The sequence below is a fragment of the Anopheles ziemanni genome, chromosome 2 (assembly GCF_943734765.1).
Source record: "Anopheles ziemanni chromosome 2, idAnoZiCoDA_A2_x.2, whole genome shotgun sequence".
Classification (NCBI taxonomy): Eukaryota; Metazoa; Arthropoda; class Insecta; order Diptera; family Culicidae; genus Anopheles; species Anopheles ziemanni.
Window position 1 is genome coordinate 38,642,240 of NC_080705.1, and position 18,552 is coordinate 38,660,791.

At 41.3% G+C, this 18,552-nt stretch overlaps 1 protein-coding gene across 1 annotated transcript in view; it reads left to right on the plus strand.

The window, feature by feature from the left end:
* The window catches only part of LOC131288554 (semaphorin-1A), a 157,261-nt gene that overhangs the window by 50,506 nt on the left and 88,203 nt on the right, over positions 1-18,552 (plus strand). The window lies entirely within an intron of this gene.

Consider the following 18,552-nt stretch of genomic DNA (forward strand, 5'->3'; position numbering starts at 1 on the left):
TGGTCGGTAAACTTAATTTGTATTACTTCCAATCGAATTTCTTTCAATGAAAAGCACCAAATGCTGGCAATGTTGTGACATCCGTTTGATTGTTTAGAAAACATTTTGTAAAAACAATCAACCTAATCATTGGTTAATGTTGTTTCCAATTTTTTCTTGACGTAAACGTTTTTTTTTATGCTGTTTTCATAACTCCTTCATGCTTTTCCTCTTTTTGACAGCATTTTTTTGGTGTTCCATATGAAACTTGTGAATGTATAAAGCACTTACATTCTTTCATTTCCCGTGGTCCATCTTTGCGATGAAAGGTGCACCATTTTTCATCGGATTTTCGTCCGTCAGCACGGCGCGTTGGTGCCGATGGTCGGTGTTAATGACAGTTCTCTGACAGCGTCAACTTCCCTTTTCTCCGCTCGCGGCGAAGGGAAAGTGGAGAAAATTTCGAAAGAAAAACTTCTTAAGCAGCAGATATTTATGCATGTACATAGTTGCTCGGAAATCCGACGAAGGATGAATACGGAATGAGCTCAGTGGTGGGACGGAAAATGATTCTTCCCGGACAAAGGCCAGCCATTTTACGGATAGGGACGGGTCCTCAGAGGCATGGTTTTGTATATTTTTCGGTTTTTTCGGCTTACCCATTTCACATCATTTTTTTTGTGCACTTTTCACATGCATTGTGTCGTTTGGTTGTTTGGTTTGCAATTTCCACTTATTTTCCCAGTTCTTAAGTCACCATTGGTTGCCTGGCTGTCTCTTTGGTCCGTTCTATCTGAGACTTCTAGCTCGTGCTGTTGCATTGCCATTGAGATTTCTTATGCAAAAGCGTCAGAAAACCAATTGCCCTAAGCCCCAATCGGTCCATGTTTCTCTCGGTTTTCGTTGCCCACTTTTATTTACCCAAGTGAGCAAAACTTTTCCAATGCATTTGTGATGTTGTTGTTAAAGAAATGCTTCTATTGATGGAACGAGAGAAGAAGGCGCCCTTAAATATTGTCTTGTGAGTTTGTGTACTGATACAAATAAATTAAACACCTAATTAAAGCCCAATATGCATACAGTGATAACTTTGATAGACTAAGACCGTACGAGATCCTTCTTTAATTTTTAGTTTGCCTTTTTTGTCTATCCAATGGAAAATCCATTGTTAGCTCATCAGTAAATGTATATGATGTATCTCCATGCAGTTCGTTAACCAACCGAGTCGAACAATGGCGTCTATTTCGCCACCTGGGTAACGTTTATTTTCTTGAAACATTGAACCTAAACCTCGTGGATGTCCCCAAGCCGGACAAAGGAGCAAAAGCTGTTGGTTCGCATGTCGTTTTGTGCTTTTGCGCTGCGTCGGACGTGAAAACTCCCGAAAGGAATAAAGAGTAGCCAAAGTAAATCATTTCTCTTTCGCCCTTGCAGCGAGCTTAACGAAGCGTACATTCCCCGGACAGCTCACTCGCGTTCCACCTGCACCTGCGGGTGGAAGAAAAGTTATCCCTTCACTCACTTTTCTTCCCGTGACCTTTCGACGAGACGAAGGTTTTCGGCTTCTTCAGACGTCCAACGACTACATTTTGTTTGCCCCAACTCCAACCGGTTGGGTTTCCCATTCTTCGGCGGTGACTGAAAAGATGAACTTCTCTGCCCCTAGGGTCACACTCGGTACCCTCCTCTCCCCGCAGGGGCACCAGTCCTGGCTTTTCGTCTCACCGGTGCTTGACTATGTTTTGGGGCAGCACGGGAACGGGATATAGCATTAGCCATCCTTCAAAGCCACCCGTTTGGTTCTAATATTCTCGAAAAGCTGGCTACTCGTTCACGGCGACATTCCAGCTGGAGATGCCTTAGATTTTGAAATAAAGGAAAAAAAACCTAGTCTCTTACACACACTGACACACACTGAAGCTATTCAAATTGTGAATGGCATTTTCTTCCTCTGGCAACTGGGATTTTCAAAACGTTGACTTACCGCTTCACTCAGGTAAGTACAGTTCCACACAGGACACACAGGGGGAGAAAAAAGGGTTCCGAAACGAACATTGCGAACTCTTGTTTGCGCAAGCAGGTTTACACGAAACATACGGATGGAAAATTCTGATCCAAACACTAGCATAAAAAAATGAAACAAGAAAAACACAGCAAATAAACGCTAAAGAAAGGAAGCCTTAACGCCGAAAGGATAAAGTTAATTTGAGTGACCCAAAGGTTGGAGACACGCTTTGAAAATGGGGGAACCTTGGGCTGAATAAAGTACCTTTTCGAGTGGCTGGAAAAAATTTTGAGGTTGTCGGAGAAAAAACCGCTCGCCCGGGAAAAGTTTAATACACACTCCTCGTACATTTCGTAGCTGTGGGTTTGACCGGGAGTCCCCGGGTGCGTGGAAATTGAAAGCGAGAGCAAATCGGAAAAACCCCAACCCGTTTTTTTGAACACGCGACGAAAGTGAACCCCGAAGCGAAATGTCCGAAAGCGATGTTGGCAACAACAAGGGTGTGTCGCTGACATTTTCGTTAACCGCCGGGATTCTTCGGCTTCCTTTCCGAGGCTTTATTTTACGTTTTTTAGTCAGATGTATTGTTTTTTGTTTAACGCTTTTTTTCGGTTGCCTTTGGTGCAGTTAGAAATTGAACGAACACTTGTAAAACTTCTTGTGCGCTTACATTTTCATAAAATTGTTCGTAACATCCCGTTCCACATCCCATGCCTTTCATGACACAGATTTTGAATGTTTTTAAACATCTATAGAACCCTTGCAGCTCAATATTGCTATATAATGTGTTACAAAAACTGTTTATTTGAAATTCTTCCACTTTTTCGAAGTATTCTGAGTGTTGAATTTTAACCTCGGGTGTAGTAACTAAATCTCAGATTAGTGAATGAATGAGTCGGTTTGTATATTTTAATCAAGGATTCAGAAATATTTAAAAAATTACAAAGGTTTCAGGAAAGGCTAATAAATTTTATCATGTTAAACAATCTCAAAAGATAATATACACAGGAATTGAGAAATTTATATTTCTCACTCTGGTCCTTTCGTTTTTGAATGATTATACTCGTTTAAAACTTTAATTTTGAAGTTCCCGAATTTTAGTTTGATTTCTTCGAATCTCATATTAGGTGGAATCGCATACGAATTTGTTTAATTTTTAACCATGGCTTAAATTAAGCAATGGTCTATTTTAGCCGCTCGAATTTGGTATCGCGTACTGTTTCAATTGACCATGGTTAAATATTAAACCATTGGATGCAATTTTGATACAAAGCCTACTTTGCGCTTTGATTACAAACAATTTAAAATGTTATTCTGAACGTTTTCAAACCAATTTTTAATAAAAAAAAACAACTTCTTTGTTTTTCTTTATTGTTTAAAATTTTCACTAGTTGTTTTCTTGGCATTGGTACATTTTCATTAACTACAAATAAAAAAATAACAACACGATATGGAAAACACAAACCTGTGAAATCTTTTACCTAGTGTAATTCGAATAAACATTGGCCATTCTGCCATTTGCTACGGTTTGTGTACAAGTGGTGGGAAATTTTACAACGGGAAATAATGCAAAATAAATCTTCTGCCACTAATTCATGCCACAGAAAATATTCTAGTGGATTTCCATATCGTAGAAAATTATATCGACTGATTCGTATCGAAGCAAGGCATTTGGCTCAACTGGAAACTGCATTCAAATTATAAGAAAATGCTAAAATATATAACGTACATATCTCTCAATTTTCCGTTTCCTCTTTTTTTAAGAAAAATTAGATGGAATACGCCATTTTTTGCCTTCGTTCATACAACCGGATATGGTTCGGTTCGCTGAAGACTGGGAATACCCTATTTGGTTTAGCCTCATAATCCAACCAACTCTGTTAAAAAAAAACTCACGTGCTTTCGATTAGCTTTAAAAATTAGATTATAAATATGAAAAAGATGCACGTTGACTAGTCCTATCCATAGTAACTTAAGTGTTAAATTGCCGAATGTTCTTTAAACACTCGTTTGCCCATCGGCGACATAACCGGTATTTATTTGTGTTTTTACTTTTTTATTAAACCTTTTTCATCCATTCCAATGTTAAAAATGTATATTGTTGTGCCTAGTTCCACAAAAATATCGACTTCCCTATTGATATTTTACAATAAAATATCTTGCGCGGAAGATTTGTTTATTAAACAACTACCCCAGACGCATCATATAATAAACCATCGTCAGCGCTGAAGTCAGAGCGTATGCGATGCCAGAAACCATGGTTTATTATACTGCTCGAAACTTTTACCCGCAGAACCCTAGGGTGCGTGACAATCGTTTGTTTAGTTTTAAACCATGGTTTAATTTGACACAAATGAATGACAAATGAACGCGGTTCATCCAAAATGAACGCTAGACGGCAGATTTAACCATGGTTAAATAAACAAATCCGTATGCGATTCCACCTATTATTTATAAGAAAATGTTTATTCACAGCTAATCGATATTTGTTTCTCCATTTTTTTGCAGGTAAGAAAACTTGAAGTTCTACTCTATTTCGTCGCAGTTCGCAATGTAAGTGCGTCCAACTTTTGCTTTCATTGACAAAAACACGACGAGCACCGTCTGGTGTGGAAGGCTTTCCACCTATTTCCCTTACAATGGCGCCCGCCTGGGTTCGGTGTGGAATGGTAGTAATTTACGGCTTTCGTGGGAACTTAATTGCGCGGCGACGCTGGCTAACTACAACGGCCAGAACTACTAGTACAGTACCAACGCCGGCACCTTCTCCTTTATCACCGCCCTTCCCGGGGGTCCGCATTGCGCGAAAACGAATTCCACAGCGTCTGGGAAACCCCGTGGATCGCAATAGGGGCGCTGCAGGGAATTTCATTTGACACCATCATGTGGTGTCACTTTCGCTCACGGACAATCGTTTCGTTTCCTCGCCACCACTCCGAAACGGGGGTTTAAAACGAGTTGCTCAACATTCTTCGGACCCCCGGACTTCGTCGCGTGGAAGCAACGGACACACCTCCCAGGTTTCCTTCGACTGGAGAAAGCATTTTCGCTCCTAGTAAAGGGCCGCCCGGCATATGTATAGCAATATGCACATAAAATCGGACCGACCTAGCTGGGCACTACGCTGGCCTGTCGACGAATGAGTCCGGGATGCTGCTGCAATGCCGCTTGTCCCCGTTGGAACTTAATTACGAGCATTGTTGGCATTCCCGATCACGCTTCCGCTTGTCGGTTGCTGGTTCTTTGATTTCGAAAGCTTTCATAGCGTGAAACGAGTAACGACGATGAATTTTACTGCTTGAATTGGGTCGCAAACACGATGAAATACATATTCCACGTATAAGAACTTAAGCGGTTCGGTAACAAACCTCGAAATTAAAGATACTTGAATGCCTGTACGGTATTTCGGGGTAAATGTGAATATAATCGTTTATTGTACACGATTTTCTCTGTTGCTCTGAAATTTTAAATTACATAATATCTCTCTCATCGGTTATGAATAAATATGATATTTTTATGGACCGATGGAGACGCATGGTCGTTTGTAGAAATAGTTGGATTTACAGTCGATTTGGTTTTGATTCCTATAATTTTGAATGTCTTTGCTAAACTGGAAGAAATGAAGCAACTCAATCTTTTAAATTAGATAACCTACACTGTTCAGAGAGCGGGTATTTACTGTTGAAGAATTTATCGAAAACTCGTGCTGCTTCAGCGCGTTACCATTTCCATCGGAACGGAACTGTTTCAGACGGCTCTTGAAAGTGCTTTAGTCACGTCCTCCTGCGCACACACCGTCGAAACGTGTTAGTGTGGTGTGTGTGGTTCGAAACGTTCCTTCCATAATCAACGCACACACCGCGATGAGATTTAAATAATTCATGCCTTCCGGCGTTGTCTTTCGGGCGGCCTCCGGCGATCCGCCAAATGGTTCCGGTTGCGTTACCGTCCAATCATCCAGCCATCCAGCCATGCTGGATGCTGTTGCAAGGTGTGTCCGTGTGTGTGTGTGTGTGTGCGTGTCTAGACGGTACGCGGTTCGGTGCTCGGGTTGGCCATTGTTGCCCGGCGAAAGCGGTCCACCCGGGCGTATAGCTTTATGTGTGTATTTATGGCACGACCGTGCGCTTCTGCGTCATATTTAAAGCGGATGCTCGATGCTTTTCAACGGAGATGCTGGCTGGTGCCGGGGGGTTGTTGTGCTTTCCAAAGTCTATTGCGCGCACTGTTTGTTCCGTTGCAAACCGAGCGTGAAATCTCCCGAGTTCGAAGCAAAACCACACCGGGTTCGGTTGATGATGGCTGTGTTTGGAAGATTTTTGAAAGTACGCGAGCGAAGTTGTTTATTTAACCACAACTTTGCCAAGGAGGGTCGGTCAACACCAGAACTTGCTGGTGCCGGCCGCAAAGTTTTCACTGTTTTAAGACTGCACGGTTCGAAAAACAACGAAGAATATTGCGTGAATCATTATAAAACACTGCTGCAATATTATCACATTAAAGGACATTTTATTTTTTTAACAGGAACATTTCAAGGATACTTCAATCTATCAAAGTCTCAAATTAAGCAAAACTTTGAAAATGTCATAATGAAATACTTTTGCTTTTTTAATTAGAATGTTTTACCTTGTTAACCATTCATTTTTTCCAGTGGTGTACAATAAATAAATAACACATATTAAATCATCCTTTGAAAAACGTGCTTTATATGTTCCAAAAGTATTTCAAAGCATGAAATCAATGCAACGTTTACTGACGCGACTTTCATAAAAACCATACGAAACGTCAATTTTTTATAAAATTTTAACACTATTGTTATATCTATTGATTAATCTTTTTTTAAATGTTAACTATGCTACTGCAATTTGTATAAGTCTTTCTTTAAATCGTCTTAGTTATTAATTTAAGTGATGAATGTGTCTTGTTCTACATATGTTATGCAAGAGCATGGCAGTTATCTGGTCCGTAATAAAAATAAATAAATTAAATAAATGAATAAAATTATTAACGAAAAAATTTCAAATATTCCAGATTATATCTCTTTTTATGTAACTTTACTATTTAGAAAGTTGATATACTATTCAAAAGGGTTTAATATTACTATGAAAACATTAAATCATTATTTAACGTATTTTCGCGCTTTCCGTTTCTCACCTGGTCCTTTTTTGGAAAAACGTGTGCCGACCCCTTATCTATGGCATCATCAATCAAAACGAAGTTGCTTCATAATCTCTAACTCACTCAGAGTTGATGATGCTACGCTTTCTTACTTTTAAACATTTCATAACAGTTGACAGCGTTTAGGTTTTGCTTTAATCTTCCATTATCCTTGAATTATGCATGTGTATGTTGCAGTTTGTTAGATTTTACGATAAAATCAACGAACACTTACGTTAACTAGCCAATTGTAAATATAACAGAAGGTGGAAAAATCATGCCGTTCTACGGTATTATGTGTGTCACCGTCTTTTGGCGGAAAACGTTTGAGCAGTATGAGCCGATTTTCCCATGACGTTTTTTCCACGTTTTTTCGGTGTTATAAGTCTCACGGCTTTAGAATGGTGGCACCGGGAATAGCTCCTTGTTGTACTATCTTATTGAGCCTGCTGTTCGTCCTGCGAACGCCAATGGTTTCCGTTTTGTTGCTTTCTTTTCCGAAACCCATTTTTCCGCTAACGACGTTTCCTCGGGACCCTGTGGTCGTTATGTTTCAATTCGTTTCATTTATTTTACAACCGTCGCGGGAACGATGAGCCACCGGTTCCGGCCCGCCCGCCCGATTCTCGATTGAGTTTCGAAATCGCAAGCAATCGCAATTTCTTTCCCCACCGTCGATCGTTCGCGAAAAATGGTTAAATTTGTCCGTTCCATTTGCATGCTGTTTGCTCTGCGTCCGTCCGCAGGCCTTTCGTTTTAACCTTGAACCGTTTGGTAAAGGGTGAATTTATAAAACAGCGTGTTCGGAGAAGACATTTCATTTGCATCTCCTCCACCGTTCAGCGACTCCGAACACAAAAGGGCGTTCGTTCGAGCTTCGCTTGTGTGAAAAGCTTTGGTTCGACAAATCCGCAATTAAAGGCGAAATGGAAATCGCATCGTTTCGGGCGGCCGCTTCTTTGGCGTGAGTCGAAACAAGCGGGGCCCGTCAGCAGCCTCAAGGAAAAGCTCATTCGAATTCTAGGTGCGATTTTTCATGCACCTTAATCGCCGGCAAGCGAGTTTGCACGCGCAAACACTGGAGGACGGGCAGGTTGAACCCGTTTCTAATTCCGTTTTGAAAATTTGTTTTCTGCAGCGAAAGCTGTTCGTGCTGTCCAAAATGTTCCCTTCGGTGTTGTTTTCCCTTTTTTCCATCGCTGTTTAATCCCTGGGCGTACCGAATGGCAGCGTGGTGGTTTCTTTTCGGTTTGTTTCTGCTTACTTATCCGCCGGGCTCGAGTGGTTCGAACGGTTCGGATTATTTTGTCGGTTTATTGGAACTGCGGTGCTTGCTTTGTCGATGGTGAGTGGTAGTGCTCTTGGCAGTGAATTTTAATCAAGGCATTTTTTGAGTAGTTGGGGGAAAACATGTTTGCAAAATGTAGCTACGGGATTCAATTTGCAATTATTTCTATAATTTTGGATGCAACGAGATTGTATTGAAGGCAGCAGTGTCGCTTTTCGGTAAAGGAAAGACAGCTGTCGCGAGTTGATCTTACTTTTCTTTAACTTTCAATACTTTAATGTTCAGTAAAATATAGTTTATTACAATAAAACTGGAAAAAGATTCAAAAGATAATCTTTAAAGTTAAAATAAGTTAAAAACTAGGGGAAAATAACATGTAGCAGATGTTAAACCTTACTCAATAAGAAGCTTCAAACAATTTTAGTGTTTTTTTATTTCACTATATTTTGAGTAGAGTTTTGCTTCCGTTTGGTTGCTCGTAATAACAAATGGAATATCACTTTATAATGGTTGACTCAATAACTCGTCTTTAAATACGGATAGTTTTTATTTTCTCTACAAATTTTCCATGTTTCTTGTTTTTTCCACGGCACGATGAATTATGTTTACGTTGGTACAATCCGATTTAAATTGTTCTTTGCGCTTCCACATTCGGCTGTTTTCCGAAACTATGGCCGAATATTTTTCGTTCACATTACATCGCCAGCATTTGCATTGCCGCGGCATTTTTGTCCGCACGAAAGTATGTGTGTCTTGGCCTTAATTGGATCTAACAACACACCCTTCGTCTCAATTGCAATTCCACCGCTCCCCACTACTGGTGGTCTCCAGAGGCACCCGAATTTGCCCTCCAATATGTAAGTCAGTGCCCCAGCGGTGGAAATATATTTCATTTCGGAAACACATCCGGCATAATCTACTTATTTATAGTCTAATAACTATTTCGAAATTAAATTTCGTTCAAACATAATATAAATTCCTCAACCGTTAGTGTACATATGGGGGTGGGTGGGTCTCTCGAGAGAGGCTTGCTTGGTTTGCTCGAGCAGAATGTGGTTTGAGTTGTTGGCCTTTGCCGGAGTCTACAAGTTCTCGCACCAGATCCGAATACAGCACAACATCCTTCCAGCCCTAGTTCATCCTGATCGTCTTCTGCATCATCATCGTCATCATCATCACCAGCATCATCTTCATTATCTACGGCAGCTGTATGATGCAGGGCATGACTTCAGGTTTGGACCCTAGGCACAAGCCGCATTCGGAAGCATTTTCTTACCACTCACTTCCGAGACTTCCACATGGAGCCGGGTCAGAAAACTCGTTCGACCCATGCGTAGTCGGTAGTTTCGGCAGCGAGGAAATGAGCTTTTCGGTTCTGTTCGGCCCCCGTTGGGTCCCGTACGGTTTTATCATTTCCTTTAAGCCCGGCAGCCGATCTCGGGGGATTTTTTTGGAGCAATTTTCTGATGACTTTGCAGCGAGATAGGCGTACCGGGCCCAAACGCTAGATAGCGCACTATGTTTGGCAATGCTATGTGGAGCGCTGTGCCACACACACACATGCATTGTTTGCCTTTCTTTCGGTTTTCCTAACGGGCAAAACTTTTGCCTATTCATTTTTGATTACGTTCAAATATGATATGTGGCGCTAGTCTCGCGTAGTTTCTCGTTGCCTTATCGCATTACGATTATAATAATGTATTCTTCTATTGTTGCGTGTATGTGTGTAGAATCCTTTGTTTGAGATTCAACTCCTCGCGGGAGGCATATTATGGGAACAAGGAGTAATTTTTTCTTATTCGAATTCAGCGGAAATAGTGTGTTTGAGAAAAAGTTCAAAATTCTTATTTTTGCGATTTCAGGAAGTATGAAAATGAACTGGGTTGCGTTAAAAAATAAAAGCCCGACAGCCTTTTTTAAAGGCAGGATATTATTATTAATTGTTAGGTAAATAGGTTAAACTGTTATTTGTTTTAGATATTTACAATTTTGAAGTTTATGTTACACACTTTTGCGCTTTATAAATAAGTAATTAACACACATAAAGAGCTTTGAGTGTTCCCTTTTGAGACAAAAGAATATGTTAACACAGTTTATTATCATGCAAGATCATCTGAAACTCACTTCTGAAACTCACTACTCTCCAGTTAATTGCGTTCACGCCTTTTTTTTCTATTTAACCATTTGCTGGCCTTACTTTCATCATCAATGAGAGGTTTATTGCTCATGTGTAATCCTAAAACCTACACGTGCCAAGACACACCCACACACAGGCACACACACATCAATCGGATTCGGGGAATCCATCCAATCGGGGTGTGTGTGTCGTTAGATAAACGAGTATTAATTTCGGCTCCCGGTAGCAGCACCTCTCAAGCGTGTAATAATAGTAAAAGAATTTGAAATATACCCCATCCAGAAAGCCCCATTTCCATCGATCCTATCACACATGGTCGCATTGGCGAAAAGCCCAGCACGCAACGAACGGCGCGCGAGTGTTCCATAGCGACCCGAAAGTTTAACGATTTCCATAAAGAAAATCAATGTATCCCGAAAGTCTCGTAAATAATCTCTCTTCCTGCCCTGCTCCCGGTACCCCTTTCCGCCCTTTCCCCGGGGGAAAACGTGGGCATGAAGCAATGAATCATTTCGGTTGGCAAAGGAATCACGTGCCGTTTCACGACCGTCGCGAACTTCCGCCAAACGCAGAACGAGATACGCTTTCCTGGGCTCGATAAAAGTGCTGAGAGTAGGTGATGAACCATTTTTTGTGCTCCTTACTTAAATGAGAAGAAAAAAGAATAGGAAAAGCTATGAATGATGGAGCAAACTGCCAACGAAGGAAGCGAAAAAAGAGTAACCGACGAACGCCAAGGCCTCTTGAGAAAAACGTGAAGCGCTAAATCTCCCTCCTGCAATTGCAAAGAGATTCGTTTTCCGTTGCTTTCAAATTAAAGAAATTAATAAATTTATCACTTCCTCCGCATGACGTGTCGCAGCCGGACCGAAGGAAACCGGGAGGCAACGGACCCTTGCGGGGCATGGTGGATCCGGTACGGCGGGTGGCCCATTATCCCGCCAGCAGCCGTTTCTCGCTAGTGACATTCATTCGCCCTTGGATGGGAGCTGGAGCTGGGAGGGTAGGGGAGACGTTTCGTAGCCCGGAAAGACAGTTGTTTCCTCACTTATTTTTCTCTTACCCCATCCCATGACTCATCCGAGGGCCGTCGGACTCGAGGCATCTTATGGACGCTTCGAAACGGAGTGGTTTTGGCCTCCTTCTCCTCGTTGCTCGACGAAAGTTCTCAATGAATGACACGTTTCGACCGGGCCGTGCATACATTACTCCGTGCTGGAGCGGGGTTTGGGTAAGCGGAGGTCTAGAAGGGGCGCCCAACAACTTCACCCCCCGGTCGGCGAGCCCTTCCCTTCCGGCGATGGGATGAAGTTTGCAGTAACGAGCCCCCGACTCAGGGTGTTCTCGTACGTGCGTTGTCTTGCCTTCGGGCGGACTATTAACGGTGGAAAAATAGGACCTAGCCTTACGTGTACTGGCGCTGGTTCCTTCGCTTCCACGCGAAACCATCCAAGATGTCGCGCATCCCTGCGGCCCTCCGGGGTTCGCCTTGATTCTCTCGGCTGAGGGAGGGAAGATTGTTGAAAAGTTGTTAGGTAAATTAACTTCGACGAGTTCTGCTTCGTCCCGGCTCGCTTTGGAGCGCTCCTTCGCAAGAAGGGAAAGGGAAGCGAACGTCACACGCCTTCGCAATACAATGCTTGCGTGCCTTGGTGGCCGAATTAAGAGGCGAAGGGCCCGAAGATCCCCGACCATTTTCTTCAGCGACTCCGCAGCGCCTAACGATGCTGGCGTTAACGTTCGTTCGGTCGGGGCCTTTTTCTCGGAGGGCACTTGTGCTGCAAGTGCTTCCGACTGCCTCCCAGGGCCAGCTAGCCAGCCAGTCAGGCCTACTTGATGCAAATGAAATTTCCTATAATGACTGTTAAGCTGCCACGGTTGACCGGGAAAGTAAATCACTTGTACGCCGTGCCTCCGGTCAGAGGGAGCATTATGATTTGTCGCTTCCTGCGACTTGAAGAACGTCGGTACCGCTGTTTTGTTGTTTTTTGAAAACATTTTTCCGGGTCTTGCTACGCTACTCTTGGTCGCTGAGAACACAATTTCATTATACGGGATTAATCAAAAGTGCGTGTTCTATCGCGTCTGGTCGGGTGTTGGGATCTCGTTCGCGTTTCGGTAACGAGCGTCGAAGATCCGTGAGGAATATATTTTTGCTCGATAGATGGGTTTGAAGAAATTCAATGAATATTTACTTATCACTTGCAGAAAAGCTACGTGTTAGCTTTAGCATCGAGGTATAATTTAAATCTTTTCTGCTTTATCCTACCAATTGATTGCAAAGATATGATTCTTTGCCATGAACATTTTTTTTTTCGTCTTCCATGTTTCAGGCATAAGAACATTTGTCTCCTTAATTATCTCTCGCTGGAATTTTATCTTGGAATGATGATATGGTAGAAGATCAGAGATTATTAATATTTTAAACATTCGTTTTTGACGTTGTCGCTAAAAATGATTGAAAATTGAAATTAATACCTATCTGAAGTATGTAATTTTATAAGAGTGTTTAAATGCGTTTCATGAACAGGGAACAGTTTTTCGATCCCTCTTACTTTGATATTGCCGTATAAGTTGTATGTTGTTTAAAGCAATTCCATTTAAGTGTTTGAATAAATAGTAAAATGTAAATATATAAAAAATAAAGCTATTTAGTTCTAAAAAATGTATTGAAGTTAAAAAAAGTTCTAAAAAGTACTGAACTTCTACAATTTAGTTTACTTAACATTCGCAAACTTAGTACATAGTATACGAGATGGTTGAAAAATCTTTGCTTTTCGACCATCATTGTACGTTTTTTATAAAAATATTTTATTTAAATAAAATACAATTCAGATTGCCAAACAAAATTGAAGAACTAACGTCGATTTCTTCGGAATCCTGTAATTTAAATAACGAATAATGGAAAACAACGGAAGATGCTCCTTTAATAATTAGTCAAACCTTTAAAAAAGCGTGTTTACACACTGCTACGATGTAGCGCTACCGAAAGTATGTCTCTCTAGCGATATTGTACCTTTCCGGGCGTTGCTTATCGCGAATTCGATCAATTCTCTAGCACACCCCGCCAGTTCACCCCGCGCGTGGCTCCACGATAATCAGTGGCAAACCTGGACTACCATTGATAACGAAACCGAAAGGCACGTAACGAAAGATAGAAAAAAAAACACCAACTTCTGGGTTAGGTTTTGAAATACCGCCTTGACCGGTAGAGTTTGCTGTCAGCAGCATCATTTGACGGTATGATAAGAATCGGCCCCTGGGCGCCGGGAAGTGGAAGCACGGTTGTGGGCAACGGAGAGAGTTAATGAAAACAAAAAGAAAATCCGAAAAAGGTCCTTCCGAAAACGGACCGCTTGAAATCGGCCTTCCTGTTCGGTCGCTATCGTCGTCCACCGCCAGCTTAACTTTCATCCTTCCGGACATGGTTGATTAAGAATGAAAATTTATGCATGGAATTTTTTATCCCGAAGCCGCTCGTTTCGTGCCTCTTCCTCTCCAGCTCACCCTCACGTTCGCGTGGTAGCGTGTCCCCAAATCGCCGGTGCATTTTCCGCACCTTTCCGTCCGCTGTCGCCCGTGCGTTGGTCTTTCGCTCAATAAGTAATAAGGTAATCGAGGAACGCGCGGAAGTTTGTGTATGACATGTCCCCATCAAGTAGGGCTGGGTCTGCGGGCACCAAATGGTGAAACAATTCGATGGGATAAGCGTTAAATATTCCTTTTTTTTCTACGCACGCAGTATACGCAACAAAGCTAACTTAATTCGGAATGCTTCCCAGAAGTCGGTTGAGAAAAGCTTACCGCGTGACATCGCGTGTTGGCCAGTGTTAAAAAAGCATCCCCTTCGACACAGTGATTCTCAATATTTCACCAAATTTTCGCCGTAGTGATATCAAAAGTAGAACTAGGAGAACATGGAAGAAATTATTCCTTCATTTCTTAGACAGGCACTTTACGTGTGATATCAAATTCATCAGTTTGTATCAAGTCAGTACAATGTATTAATATATTTTGGGTTAAACTTTGTAATCCGTTTCTTTATAAAACGCCACAAACCCGCATAATTTCTTAACACTTTGACTACCTTAAATTAAGTATTGTTTACTCAAAAATAACTAAGTGAAAAGCTAAGTCTTAGTTTGGTTTTCTGAAACCGTTGGGTTTATCAATTGTACTAACTATTTTTATCCATAATGATTGCACTTCAAATTGTACTAAAAAAATCTTAGCAGTTAGGGGAATTAAACATTTTATTACCTACAAGGCAAAACTTATGGTTTCGAGATGTTAAAAAAGATGTCAAAACAGTTATAAGTTTTAATACGCAATTAAGTTTAAAATTTACATTAACAACTGTTTTGATGACTGTCAATTGGTTTACTCTTTTGGGAATCTTTTAAATTCGTGTTTAGAATCTCTGATATAGGATCTCTATTGGGCGCGTCGGTAAGCTGGTATTAGTAGAAAGTGTTTGCTATTTTCCGAGCAAGGACCAGCACGTTTCGAAAAGTGTCGTCATTGCGTAAACGGTATGCGCATTGGTTTTTGGCGAATACTTGCCGCGTTCAACGTGTCCTTTTCCTAAAAACCTAAGAACAAACAACATTCTGACGATGGACTGAAGGCACTCCTCGAGCTTGCCATTGCCTTGGCCAGCGACTTTTGCCAGTTTGCAAAGGATTGCCAGTTGCGGCGAGCACGAGTTGGCGCGAGCCAGCACGGTTTCGTAAGAACAGCACTGCGGGTCGGGATGTGTTTGTGCCTGGGGTTTACTTGTTCTTTTTTTCTCTCATGATGCGTGTCAAATTCGCGGGAGCGTAAAAATCCTCTTCAAATGTTCATTTGCGGGTTTTAGCACTTGATCCGAGCCACAGTTTCGCCGAGAGTCCGTCGCTGGTTTTGCCATTTTCGAGTGTTTCGTATGGCGTGTTTGTTCTTTTTTTGTTTTCCATTTTCTCCTACCATGTTTCGTGTTGTTCTCGGACCTGGTTTGGAGTAGTCGTGGTATAAATTGTTTTTTTTTGGCACTGAACAAGTGAACGAAAGCCCAGTAGAAGTGAACAAGGATTGATTTTCCCACTTGCCAGGGGAAAAATAAAATGTTGTCTGATGGATGGTTGCAGATTGGCAGTGAGTTAGTGGTTCTGCGAGCCCGTTTGTCTACCGGTTTGGCATGAAGTACAGCCGCGTGTGATTGTGTGGGTGGGCTGGTGTCATCTAACGCGCCCAGACAGAGAGAATGGAAAGATTAAATCTGGAAAAAATAGATTCTACAGACCGTGGGCGACCGAGAATGTACTCACGTGCCATCCGTGGCGAGAAGAACCTGTCACGGGAAAGCAGACATTCCTACGAACCGGTGGTAGAGCGCTGCTTTTTTCAGAATACTCAACCCGCAAGCAGAAAAAGACGATAGAAAAATCGATGAGTTATGGTGGTGGGCGAGTTGTTTGGCAGACAGTCACAGCCGCAACGGTGGAGGCAAACCGAAGAGCGTCCAACTAGAAGCGAGAAAAAAGAGCTCATCAAAATGTGAAACGTCACGTTGCGGAACGGGGACGATTCCCGGCATCTGTCATTTATTTGAATAGAGTCACACGCCGCGGTTGGTGTATTTTAATTTTTCAAAATCCTCGCCTTGAGCGGCATGGAAATTAACTTGGTGGGACGCGCGAGAACGGTACGGCGATTGCGCTCGCACGAATGCGGCCGAAATCATAAATCCTCCAGCCAGTAGGAGCTAAAGCTCCATTTGTTGGGAAAAAACAAAAAAAAATCAATTTGCAATGGCGTGTGTGAAAAGGATTGGAAAAGGCGTGTCTTCGTGACTTTCCCGCCACGGATGAGCTTTGTTTGCGAAGAGTTTTCATGGTATGATCTGTATTTAATGCTGAATGTTTATTCAAGCGATCATTTTGCAATGTTTCCCATCAAAAGCTGATTTTCATAATGCCGAGCGACGCCAAAAAATATTCCATGATAGCCGCTGCCGGGGGAAAAAGCAAAAGTTAAACTTCGTGTAAATAAGAGTTATGTTGTACAACCGTTTTTTGAATAATTATAGTGAATGAGTTTAATGCTTGATTTTCATTTTTGAGTTCAATCGTTAAGTTGAATACAATTTGATTGATGAAATACGGTGATGAAGCCAAGATGAAGCTGTAAATAAATGATGCTGATGTAAAATGAATGAATTTTATCAGCAATTATAAGTGTATGAATGACATGAATTATATCCTATCCTTTTGGTAATTTAAAAAAATTAAAGATAAAACTCGCCAAACAACTGTCATAAAATTGAATGATGCATTCATTAAATGAACCTAAAAGAAATCCGCTTGACCGGCGTCAAGATCGATTCGCTCCGACGCGTCAAAATACGCGGTACTCCAGAACGTGTGGCCAAAAAGGCTCAATGCTGACTAAAGAACATGCAACATTGTCATGAGTTATTCGCTAAAGTTTGGTACGCTTTTCAGGAGAACGTTTGCAAACTGTTACCGTGGAGAGACGACGCATCGGCAAGGGTTTTTATTTTTTGCTGCAGTCAGCCTTTCAGTGTGGCTGGAAAAATTTGCAACAATATGGCATTATAGTGTGCTCCTGTAGTCCTCCTGGTGCTGAGGTGTCGGTGGGTAGCAAACTTTACCGCCGGTGAAAAATGTGATATTGCTATCGTTTTCTTTTGTGCTACCAACTCGGTTTTTACCTTTCCCATGCGCGTCAGGATCACGGGCACACCTGAAGATTTTTGGATGAAATTTTCCTTGCAAAATCATTCCAACCTCCCCAGAACCGCCAACTCCTGTGATCTCTCCGTATGTCATGCCATCGTGAGCTCGTCCGTAGCGGCGTCTATTGCAAATTTAATCAATTTTTTCATTTCGTACCAATTGAGCCCGCCTGGCTGATGGAAAAGCGAAGTAAAAAAAGTTTTCAGGCCGTTTTAATTCAACCCGTCCCGGTGCTGCCGTACGTTCGCCGAGGTTTTTGCAGCGTTTCGGGCGATTTTATGCTTTTTGCAACAGTGTAGCTTTAATACTTTCGTTTGGCTGTCAGCGCAAAATATCGTATGGTGTGGCGAGAAAATAAAAATACGAGCAAGATGACATGGGTTCAACTGTACGAAAGCCTCAAAAAACGAACATTTGCATGCAATAAAAGGAGTTTATCGTCGTTTCGGTTGCCTTTTTCCGTTTTACTTAATTAATTGAAGGTGTGGTAATCGGTTTAAGATGAAAAATAAAACCATTCAATAAATTGAAAATGAAATGATTCAAATTCTATTTAGTAATTTGCGTGGGAAAGCTTATTGACGCGCTGGAAAAGAATTAGGCTATAGAATTTTCATCAGCTTCAATCTGGATGATAATAAATCGAAAAAAAAGAAAACATCATGTCGGAATGATTTATTCCATTGAACATAGAACATAATTTTTATGTTGAGTAAACCTAAAACCAGTGTGGTTGTAGCAATATCTTGTACACAATAATATTTGTAATATGAAATCAATGTCACAATGGTTACAATCTGACATATCATGAAAAAGTTTTGCACTTCGTATAGTATTGACTTAGTTACTTCTTTATTTTAGTAGTTCTGTATTTATATTACACCAACTCACTTTTTTGACTCGTTTTGCTAAAACCGGGTTTTCTACAAATCATTCTTTTTTTTTAAATTGTGTAAGGGTTAAATGGCTCATTTTGGCAAATTTCTATGATTGAAAAATACAATTTAATTTGTTTCTGTATATGATTATCATTATAAAGAGATCCCGCGCAATTTTCAATTGATCGGAATGCAGCAATTGAGACAGAAAAATATACACAATTTTTTGATGGTCTTTGAGTAGTAAGAGAAATTCTTACATTTTGAGCTTTAGTTTGCTGCTGTTTCATTTTTTCTGTTAAAATAATTCATTTTGATTAATATACAATGAATTTTGCTTAGCTCCTAACACAATTACTTATTCCTTGATC